We start from the raw sequence: 12523 nt of genomic DNA on the forward strand, positions 1-12523 counted from the left end.
GGAGTTATCATCACTAAAATTTTGTTTTCTTTCAAGAGGAGACATTGCAAATTCACTGAAGAAAACTGCATTAATAGGTCTTTAAAAAAAAAACCAACAATGCAAACCACCAGAACTGGAGAGTAGTCTGCTGTAATAACACTGCGAGTCTGTATTGTTTGGATATAGTTTGCTGTCCTGTGTAAGAAGGGTCAAGAAAATGTGACTGCTAATCGTGGTTTTAATATGAAAGCTAGAAAAGGCAATACTAGGTTTGATATGACCCCAGCAGAACATCTCGGGTAGGTTTGAAGTCCACGCCCTAAAAAATGGGCACCCTGAATAATGAGAAGGTGTGAACAGGCACAGAGTAGGAAAGGAAGTAGGTTTTGAAGGTAAAGTAAACCTGAATGGGAACTGAAGAGAGCCTGAACAAGAAAGGTGTTTTTAGGCACTACATGTGCAATGACTAAAAGGCCATAATTGTTGCTCCCCATGGTGGGGACGAAAGCTCCAGGAAATACAATGGAGCTATTATATAACAAAACACAGTGAGACTTAAGGTAATGGAAAAAACATGAAAAGGACTAGAATTCATAGTGTTTTGGGTTTCTTTTTCTTTTCTATACACACCAGATGATTAAAATGAATCCCATTTAGTGAGGTAAAATACTAATGTGCATTGCAGAATAGGTTCTAGATTGTATTCATAAAACAATGGTTAGAGAAATAACTGTTTTTTTATAAGACTTTGTGAAGACATGCATTTATGTTTACAGACACATTTTACCCAAACTGAGATTGAACTGTGGGAGAATTAGCCAGTGACCAACTCCTGCAATTTTGTTTATGTAGCAATCTATGTAGCAGTTGTTAGATATGTGCAATGAAGTGCAACCGACTGTTCTTTCCCTCTGGCCACTGTGAATTATTAATTGCTGTTTATCCCTGAATTTGCCATTCCTTGGAGGATTTCATTAAAGAAAATGACACAATGAGAACAAATACTTGAGATACCAAGTCCTCCAATTCCAGGCCTGTTATTCAGACACATCTGTTCACACAATAATGTATATTCAAAGGCATTGAGCCTTGTTTCAGAACAGCTTTACAGCTATGAATCTCTATGATAACAGCAATTCACAGGTGTGACACAAAATTGATTAAGCCATAAAGAATGTACACTGCAGGGACAAGTTTTGAAAAAGCATGAAACAAAATGAATGATCAGGTATTTTAAAAGAGTTCAACACTTCAATTCCTTTGATATTCCATTGGTATCTGAGGGAAAATTTAGATACTTCTTTGTTTTAGAGCCCCACTTTTCTTTAGGTCTGAAAGCTGAGCTTCTGTAAAAATTTGGCTCTGAAAAATGAGGCCCATTGTATGCAGATCTCTCTTCACGTTATAAGAACCTTATTTAATATTTCAAAAGTTATAGTCTTTCAGCACACATTATTTCCCAGTGTTCAATTTATGGTTATTTGTACCTCCATAAGAAGATTAACATGATGTAATGATACAAAGTACAGAAGTAATGAAATGCTGTTTACTTGGCAAACCATTACAGAGAAATTTATTGCTAAGAAGTAAATATAATTTCACGTAAAGTTTGCCCAAATGTAACAGACATGAACAGCAGCAAAAATAAAATAGGATTATTCCAGCTTCAGAAATAATTTCTATTGCGAGAACGACAATAAACTGGAGCAGTTCATCTCTGATTTACACTTGACTGATGATACACTTTGAAAGTACAAGGCACTAACTTCATTGTCACATATGAGACAGAAAATGCCATTTGCTAAGTTCACCAGGAAAACATTCCTCAAGAAACTTTGTTAGAAAAGGAGTCAAAGGAGCTGTCATTTACTTCCTTGAGCCACTAAGAGCAACTACATAATTTGCTTTAGATTTTCCTAACCCAACAATACAGTTGTTCTACTGCAATCTCGAGGTTGTTAAACAGCCACATAAATCTCAGTACTGAAATAATGCAAGCTCCACAGTAGCTTTGTGACATCATACCATATTTTAGGCAGTTCAGTAAGAACATGCCTCTTCAAGAACCCTAGGAGATAGTTACTAATTGAATCTTACTCACTGCCTGGTAATTTAAAGAGAGGCTTATATCTGACCACTTCTTAGACATGCTTATTTGAGCTCTAGCTTGGGCTGAGAAGAAACAATCAACATAGATGGTATCAATATCATATCTGTGTCCCTCCTGTACGAGAAATGCATCTTCCAACAGCTACCTCAAATCCTCAAATTTTATTTTTTTTTCCACCTCTTTGAATTTTGCCCAAGTTAGAAAATATCAACTGAACACAAATCAGGAGAACCATCTTATCTTTGCACTCAACACCTCCATAATAGCTGCAGGGATCCAGGTCAGCCTGGTTAAACCTTTGCTATTGGGCTTCATCAGCACGTGTAGCCCATGTTTTGGAGTGCAAGTTATTGGCAACTGTTGGATACTGCCCACTGGGACTCAGCTAACATTGCTTCTCTGAGACTTGGTGAGCTCTTCTTCCTGCCTGCAATATTATTCTTCAAAGGTCACCAATGCAAACAACTGCATAAACCCAGCTCCTGCTCTTGGAATGAAAAGCAGAGCCAAAATTCTCAGTCCCTTTAGAAAGATTTACTATTTATTTGTATTTATTTTGTAAAGAAAACAATGTAGAAACATAGAAACAAGAAGGCTGGAAAGGGTCTCCAGAAATCTAGTTCATCTTCTCAAAACTGAGCAAATTACAAACTCGACAGTACAGGGCAGTATTAATGTCCCCACTGTTTCCTGGATACATAGGCAGTGCTTCTGGTGCCACTAAGGATTTAGGAATACAAAGCACAGACCTGAGAGAAATCTTCTTGGCCAGCCCAACCAGTCCACACAATGGCAGAAAATGATAACTTAACCAGCTTCAGAAGTGTCTCAGGCTCAGTTTGGAATCCAGTTTTGTTCTGGCCTCCAGTATTTGTGTTGGAAAGTCACTCCAGAGTCACACTAGTATAGCTTTCACCATGAATCCAATCGTAGAATCATAGAATCATAGAATAGTTAGGGTTGGAAAGGACCTTAAGATCATCTAGTTCTAACCCCCTGCCATGGGCAGGGACACCTCACACTAAATCATGTCACCCAAGGCTCTGTACAACCTGGCCTTGAACACCGCCAGGGATGGAGAATTCACAGCTTCCTTGGGCAACCCATTCCAGTGCCTCACCACCCTAACAGGAAAGAATTTCCTCCTTATATCCAATCTAAACTTCCTCTGTTTAAATTTTAACCTGTTACCCCTTGTCCTATCTCTACAGCCCCTGAACCTGAACGTGCACAAGTCTATGGGACCTGATGAAATCCATCTGTGGGTCCTGAAGGAGCTGGCAAATGAAGTTGCGAAGCCACTGGCCATCATATTTGAGAAATCATGGCAGTCAGGTGAGGTTCCTGACAACTGGAAAAAGGGAAATATAACCCCCATTTTCAAGAAGGGGAAAATGGATGACCCGGGGAATTACAGACCAGTCAGTGTCACCTCTGTGCCTGGCAAAATCTTGGAGCAGATTCTCCTGGAAGGCATGCTAAGGCACATGAAAATCAACAAGGTGCTTGGTGACAGCCAGCATGGCTTCACTAAGGGGAAATGCTGCCTGACCAATTTGGTGGCCTTCTATGATGGGGCTACAGAACTGATGGACAGGGGTAGAGCAGTTGATGTCATCTACCTGGACTTGTGTAAAGCGTTCGACACTGTCCCACACGACATCCTTGTCTCTAAATTGGACAGACATCAATTTGATGGATGGACCGCTCAGTGGATAAAGTACTGGCTGGATGGCCGCACACAAAGAGTTGTGGTCAATGGCTCAGTGTCCGGCTGGAGACCAGTAACGAGTGGTGTCCCTCAGGGATCGGTGTCAGGACTGGTGTTGTTCAACATCTTTGTCGCTGACATGGACAGTGGGATTGAGTGCACCCTCAGCAAGTTTGCCGATGACACCAAGCTGTGTGGTTCGGTTGATACCCTGGAGGGAAGGAATGCCATCCAGAGGGACCTCGACATGCTTGTGAGGTGGGCTGATGCCAACCTCATGAAGTTTAACCATGCCAAGTGCAAGGTCCTTCACCTGGGTCTGAGCAATCCCAGGCACAGCTACAGGTGGGCAGAGAAGAGATTCAGAGCAGCCCTGCAGAGAAGGACTTGGGGGTGTTGGTTGATGAGAAAATGAACATGAGCCGGCTTCAGTGTGCGCTTGCTGCCCAGAAAGAAAACTGTATCCTGGGCTGCATCAAAAGGAGCATGACCAGCAGGTCGAAGAAGGTGATCCTGCCCCTTTGTTCTTGTGAGACCTCACTTGGCGTATTGTGTGCAGTTCTGGTGTCCTCAACATAAAAAGGACATGGAACTGTTGGAACAAGTCCAGAGGAGGCCACAAGGATGATCAGGGGACTGGAGCACCTCCCGTATGAAGACAGGCTGAGAAAGTTGGGGCTGTTCAGCCTGGAGAAGAGAAGGCTGCATGGAGACCTCATAGCAGCCTTCCAGTATCTGAAAGGGGGCTATAGGGATGCTGGGAATGGACTCTTCATTAGGGACTGTAGTGATAGGACAAGGGGTAACAGGTTAAAACTTAAACAGGGGAAGTTTAGATTGGATATAAGGAGGAAATTCTTTCCTGTTAGGGTGGTGAGGCACTGGAATGGGTTGCCCAGGGAGGTTGTGAATGCTCCATCCCTGTAGGTGTTCAAGGCCAGGTTGGACAAGGCCTTGGGTGCCATGGTTTAATGTGAGGTGTCCCTGCCCATGGCAGGGGGTTGGAACTGGATGATCTTAAGGTCCTTTCAACCCTAACTGTTCTATGATTCTGTGATTCTATAGACCATATCTACCCATTGGTAGCTACACTGCATTCAGTTTAAGTAACTTTTCCTTCACACCACTGTCAGTTACTGCTTGTATTGGCTGTCTCTCAGTAATGTATTTGTAGAAGACAGTAATACTGTCTCACAATCTTTACATACTCATATGTAAAGGACAGATAAATGAGGACCTTTAGTCATAAAATAGTTTTGCACTACCCTTACAAGATTGACTTAAATATCAACTAGAGGCCTCTATCTGAAAAAGAATGACCTAATTAACCATGCATGTACCAGCCATGCAGGATGGAAGTGGTGTCATTACAGTCACACTTATAAAGAAAGACATTGAAATGAGCAGACCCTGGATGGTTTCATGATGTTCAGCTGTGCAAAGAGACTTCTGCTTTGCTGCAGCTGAGCACAGCCATGTCTGACAGGTTTCAGTTGTGCTGGATACAAAGGCAGAGGTGGTGAAATATCTGCACGAGACACTTTTGAAACTGCATCTAAAATTAAATTGGTCCCAAAAGCCATATGAATCCTTCCATTTTTTTTTTATAGTGGCCTCTGTTTTCATTCACCTTTAAACCGGTGTGAAGTAAACTGAAATACAACACTTCTGTAAATGGTAGCATAGGTTTAATGGCATTTCCCAGTGCGCCCATTCAGCTCTGCCAAATAAAAAAGCCCCTGGAGCACAAAGATGCAGGAGTATCTATAAGGAGCTCTAAAACAGCTCCTGAGGAGAGGGCACTCAGGATTTTAAAACATATGTACAGGAACCAGCTTTATGTGTAATTCTGTTACTGTACAAACTAGGGGACTAATCAAAGGCGAGTGCATTCGCTCAAGCACAGAGGAAATCAAGCAGTATACCATGGAAAAACAAATGACTTGTAGCATTCACACGTTAGCTGTACAGGAGTTTTCATGGACTGAAATACACTGAAGGAACCACTTGAGAATTTCAGATGCTGAGGCCTATGGAGAAGTGAAGATGAAAAAATAAGAAACCAGTGAGAATTTTAATGAAATGGGGAATGCAGTAATGTCTTTTGACTTGGTCTGATTACAAAATGTATGAAAGAAGAAATAAGACAAGAGTATAATGTATTGAATAAGTTAAAGGAAACAAAAAACAATGTTTTAGATCAGACACTCTGCTTTATTACAGAATGCTGGAACTAAGGAGAATGTTAAAGATAATGTTACTTATATCCAGATTTCCCTCAGAGAATTCAATTTCCAAAACTGACCTCTGAAATGACCCAAATATGCCACCATGAGCTCTTGGGTTTATGGTCCATGGTTTCTGAACAAGAATGCCATGGAAGGCAAGTCACTGAGCACAGACCTGATGTTAACTGCTCACTTCAGGGAAAGCCCACCAGGGATCTGAAGTCTCCTTTTAGCTGTAGTTGGTTCTGAGAATTAGGGATTATAAATTTCTTTCTTACATGCTATCAACTTTACTATAAGGTAAAGTGTAGACCAGACTCTGGAAAGTATACTGATGGTGGATTGATTTTTTCTGTGTGGATGCTGTGTGTGTGTTTATGTGTGTGGAAGAAATAAGCTGAACTAGTCTGTGACTGATGAATAGAAGCAGTCAATCATAGCCAGGAGAACATTACCACACAAAGAGCCATCATGGGAAGGGGAAAAGAAATTTTTCATTTTTAATTTGGTCTCAGCATTACCTTGGGAATGAATAGTGCTTGCTTTATCACTTATGTAATGCTTTCTTATCAGCAGAGAGAAAGGAACCCCAAATGGAAACAAATTTTGTGTTTGCAGTTTGCTCACTGTAAATCAAGAGGTACCAATTCATTTGCATATTCCTGTTTACTGAGCTGCTCAGTGAAACACAAAAGTTGAGTGTTTCATTCTCCAAGGCACAGAACAGCATCCTGTTGGCTGGAATTGGCTGAAACAATTTCAAAACAACTAATGATGCTTATAAGACTGGCAACGATGTTTATAATACTGAATGAAACACTTCCTAAAGCCAAAACCACAGCTATCTTTAAAAAGAAGAGCAATGTAGAAAGTATTGATTAACCATTTATTCTTAGCAAGGAATCAGGAACTTAGAGAGTTCTTAACACAGTTATCAAGTATAATCTTTTTTGACTCTAACAAAAAACAATTCTTTGTATGGCAACATCATCAGTCTTTGTGGACAAAAAGACAAACTAGGTATTCCATATGTAGGTTTTGGTAAGTCTGTTAGCTTTGCCTGAGGACAGACTCCCCATGCTCTAAATGAAAATGCTAAAAACCAGTTTGGCTACTCATTTCCAGAGAGTAATTCACTGGGTTCACTAACAAAATTGAAAGACTTGTCAAGCAGTGTTCTCCTAAAGCCTGTGCAATATTTCATGCTATAATCTGGATGATGGATGATCAATATGCTTATTAAAAATGCAGGTAATACAAAGCTATAAATGTTCATAGGCTGTAGGATGGGATATCAGCTTAGTAATGATCCTGACAAATTGGAGGAATGGTCCAAAACTGGAACGAAATACAGTGTGTGTGAAATGCAGCAAGTGCAAGGTTCTAAAGATAAAGAAGAATAATCAAGAAGACAGGATAGGGAACAACAGCTTGTCTAGCTGTTTTGCAGAAATGTCACTCAGAAGTAGAGTGCCGGAAGAGATGATGTCCAGAAAGAACCAATGAGACTGACAGAAGTCTAGAAAATAATGCTTGCGGTTGCATGTGAGGAACAGTTCGATGAATCAAAGTTGTTGGAAAATGATGGGGAACTGTAAACCATCTGAGTTCAGAAAGACTTTTTGAAGTCTTATAAGTAAGTTTTCAAGTCCTTTTTGCAAAAAAGTAAAGGTTATAAAATGTTGTTCATATCTGAGGTAGATAGGACAAAGAATATTTAGATAAAACAGTAGGAAAACTCTTTAATTAGAAAATGACTTACAAGGAATTTCAATTTACTGCCTGTGGAAGTCATAGAGTTTCTACCCCAGAGGTAATTTTAAAGGTTAGGCAATCTTCTGTAAGGAATGACAAATGTATCGTTGTCCTGTCTTTAGGTAGGGAATGGATTAAATGACCTTTCCATGTAATATTCTACCTTGTTAATGACAGTTTAAAGTGTCAATTTTTAATATCCTATTTGCCAGAAAATATTTTACTCTCAAAGAATATTCTTTGGTGTATCAGCTGTAAACTAAGTAAAATACCATTTACTGGGGTAAGAACAGTGTACATATCTTCTCATTCCCATATTTTGGGAGACATTGCAAAGTTATCAAACCTTCAAAACCAGTGTGGATGTATAGCATGTCATCTGCTTCATTCCCAGGAACACTCTTGCAAGGTAGTTTCTATGCTTTTAATCATAGAATAATACAATAATTCGGGTTGGAAAAAACCTTTATGATCATCGAGTCCAATCGTAAACATTGAGAAGTGTATTTCCCAAATTTCCTCATACTTTTCAAACGTTAAAGCACACAAGTAGAAAAGTTCTATGGGGCAGCTGATACTTTTAAAATGTACAACCCTATCATATCTCACAGTAATTTATTCATGCAGCCATATCCCTGTGCTCAGTAGAGATACAAGGTCATGAATTCAAAACTCACACAGGCTAAATAATTAATTTGACTTGTAACACCATACTGAACTCTTTAACATGCACCTGAACAGTTATCAGGACTGCACAGAAAGGTACAGCAGAGGGAAGGAGCAACTCTTGCAAGACTGCATGTGGGTCGCACAATTTGGAGGTCAAAGGCCCATTTCCACTGCCCCTATGCACTGCTATCACACAGTTATCTGAAGTCTGCCCTCATACATACTATAAAGCAACTTTACAAAAGGACTTGGTGGTCACAGGATGAGATGTTGCCAGGTCATATTTCAGATGTATTCCTGTAAAGCTACTCTTCTAACTTCTATTTTGTTTTTCCTTCACTATACCTCTTGCTCCTTTGAACATTCTGCATTTCCATCTCACTTGAATAATTTCAAACAATTTATCTCAGTTTGTCAGGTGCAGTCTTTTCCCATCATAAATGACTTCTCTGGTGACACAGGGTACTTCAGTACAGTTCAGTTCAGAATCACACAGGTCACAAAACATACTCAAAGTAACACAAAACCCCTTAAAAATCTGTAGGTCTACTTGTTGGGTAAGGTATCATGCAGTAAAAGTAGTATGAAAATATTGAGCCATCCATATATTATGTTGCTTTCCCATAAAGTGCATAAATATACTACCCTATGACACCTATCACACCTGTGAAATTTAGTGACTGTATTTTCCTATTTTGTTCAAAGGGCTTTTTGACTGCAAGGAAGAAGCCTTCAGAATGATAAGGATTCAATAGAGAACTGACATTCTGCCTAGAAAGCAGCCAGGCTTTCATATGTAAATTCTCTAGTATGTTTTGATTTTTGCTCTTAAAAAGTGTATTGTTCTGTGTATAGAATGAATATTTTTAGAACAGTTGCATAATATTAAATTTGCCCTTGGTGAATTTTTCTTTGGTTGCTTGAAGTACTATTGCTTCATTTTAGTTCTTCTGAAATGACAGATTCATAAATGCCCAAAGGCCTATATACATTCTATGATTAAGCAGTTAATATGAGATGTCACCATGATTAATGAATGAGGTGGGTTTTTTTAAAAGCAGTACTTTCATTATCGGTTTTCATGGCAGGAGCCTGATATGACAGCACTTAAAGTTGCATAAGAAAAGGAAGAAGAAAACTTTTTTTCTGCAAGATTAAGACAAATCAGAAAAAAAGAAATACATAAAGAAGAATATCAGGATAAGTGGATTACAGTGTGAGATATGCTTGGGTTTATTCTTGAATGTAAAGAGGAATTTTTGACATTAAATTTAAAAAATGCTGAAAACCAGATATGAGGTTATTTGTGCATAGGTGAGCTGGAAACAAGGAGAAAAAAAAAACAGTTTCAGATATATTTTCCAGCTATCCTTATTTAAAGATAACTAGAGGAAACAAAACAAGTGTTCATGGAGGATGCTGTGCTGAAAGTTGCTGGCTGACATCAGGAGAGTCTAAGACGTAAGTCTAGGGACGAGGTATATAAGTCTAAGATAGAAAAAGCATGCTACAAGCTAAAACATTGTCAAACTCAGAACACGCAACCAGCCAACTCCGGAGTTAGAAGTGGATGTGGATGGAGGACTTACTGTGAAAGGTACTATTCTTGCAAAACAAGCTTAGCTAAACACCAGGGCTAGTAAAAAGAGCTTCAACAGTTTCAAGCACAGGAACTAGGGCTTGTTATTACTGGAAGCAGAAAGTCAGTAAAAGAGGAATTATCACTATGATCAGAGGTAGATTTAATGAATGAGAATGATCCTGCCATGTACCTGGAGGTGTAGTGCAGCAGCACTCTTTTGCGTGACAGGTAGAACCTGAGATGTACAATTTCTCTGTTCATTTGCTATGACCCTTTTTGCACATGTAGCCCACATCAAGTACAGAGAGATTACAAAGAGTATGCCAAATTCTAATTTCTGTCTTCTCAACCCCATAATAAACTGCTACGGAACACCTAGCTTAGCTCCAACCACTGAAGCACTGGCGGTACGGATGATGGGACTATCTGACAGTCTTTTCTTGAACTATTCATATAAAAGGCTCCTTGCCTCACATGGCTTCATATAATTTGGAGGCAAAGATAATGAATGTGCTGTGCAAAGTCATGCTGCTGAAGAAGAAAAAGGCAAGAGAATGAGAAATTATGAGAATAATGATCAGAAGTTATAGGAACAAACTTGGCAAAGTCTAAAACTCCATCCCTCTCCTCCTCTGGTTGCACACTTTTACAAAAAATTGCTGGAACTCTGTTAATTTTGAGACAGCAGATCAGCCAGAAATAAGCCACCGGTTTTAACACATTCTTGGTAAGAGAATAGACATCTGATAGTGGTTGTTTCTGTAACAGACTACAACAGCAAACTCCTTACAATGCCACTTTGGATGTGAGAATAATTCTTGACAATTCAGTCTCTTCTGCAGCAGTAGCAAAGTAATGGAGATCTTCAGGATCCTAAAAGTAAGGAAACTATTGATCACTTCCGAGAAATACCCTCAACTAACTTCAACCCAACCCTTTTTTTTTTGACGAAAGCTTCTTTTTCTTCCTTTCCTTCCTTTGAGTTCTCATCTTTATAGGCTACACTGTTTCTCTCTTCTACTCTCACTATTACCTTCATTATCTAGGCCCTGCTGCTGCATCTTGTCCTTTCCCTCCCCTTTGATAAGTGTAATCTCCTGCTCTTCAAGGTGTGTGAACCCATGTGACAACTACTTCAATGGCACAGCATCACTGTGGTGGCATCACTTTGCTAGTGTCAGAGAATAAAAAGTACTTGATCATCATGGGAAAAGCTAGCACATCTCCATAGCTGGAAAATTTTGTGGGAGGGAATAACAGCAGCTGCTGCAATACTCACTTTTCTCTCCCCTGGAACCACAAGAAAAGAAAGTTAAAGAGAAGTCACTCAGCATGACTCTGGGATGTTTAATCTTTTCAGCAGTGATTTGCATAGAAGAAACATTATCAAAAAGTTAATGGCATTTTGACATTGACATGACTTCAACTGTGCAATACAAGATTTCCTAGAAATGCTTTTTAAAATGGCCCAGACCCTTTCAGGATTTCCAAAGGCATTGCAAATCATTCTGCATTGGAAGGAAAACAAGTTTCCAAATGTCATAATTCCCTATGAAACAGAAATTGAGTTACATTGAGCTTTTACTGCCATCCTCACTCACTACAGCTTAGAAAGCGCAGCTCTATCTGGTAGTACCATATGGTAGTACTAGTTAGGGAAGTGACAAAAAGATTTCCCTGTTTGATGGTTTTGTCCACAAAGAATGTACACCTTGCCTTCCTTACCAGTTAAAAATTAAAGTCTTGAAGATGGTCCCAGAACAACAATTAAAAGCAATACATGCCATTTACATGTTGCTTAGTCACCTGAGTCAGAAAAACCTCAAAAATAAATCTGATTGCAATGATTACCAAAACTAAAGACCAACTGAGAGTGAGTGAATTGCCACCTTTCTGCAGAAATAAACTCCCTGGAAACCATAATAAGCAATCATGGCTCTGCAAGAGTGCTTATTGGTCCACCTGCATAATGTATTTATAGCAGTTTTTAAAATAGAGGACCAATATGTACCTATACTGCCTGAAATTCATGATTAAGTTTTTTCCCCGGATTTCAAAAATGCATGTGTGTGTGGGAAGGCAACTAAGGCATTAAAAAGAGTGGTTGTATGCCTTTCTAAATTTCAGATGTTTATAGGCATGGTTCTGCTTCAAAAGGTCAGCTTCACCCCCATGTTATGTTATGTTATGTGGGTTTAACTTGTGTGTGTGAAAGAAGTGCTTTAACTCCTTTCTTACACAGGCAACACTGGAAACATGTTCAGCTGACATCCTTCAGTGATGCTGCCTGCTATGATAAGGCAACGATTATCTCAAGTTCCTGACCTAGTCTGCAGTTGGGTGCTCTCTGCTTTTTAGCACCCACAGCAGTATGGAACCCAGGTGCCAAAGCATGTTGTTGGTTGCAGTAAAAGGAAAGGCCACTTTACTTACCTGGGTTTATCAGTAGCCCCAGGAGCTCACTACAACACACAGCAGGGCAGCAC

This window comes from Pezoporus occidentalis, unplaced genomic scaffold, assembly GCF_034315485.1.
Source record: "Pezoporus occidentalis ecotype Australia unplaced genomic scaffold, CSIRO_AGI_Poc_V1 ctg58, whole genome shotgun sequence".
Lineage (NCBI taxonomy): Eukaryota > Metazoa > Chordata > Aves > Psittaciformes > Psittacidae > Pezoporus > Pezoporus occidentalis.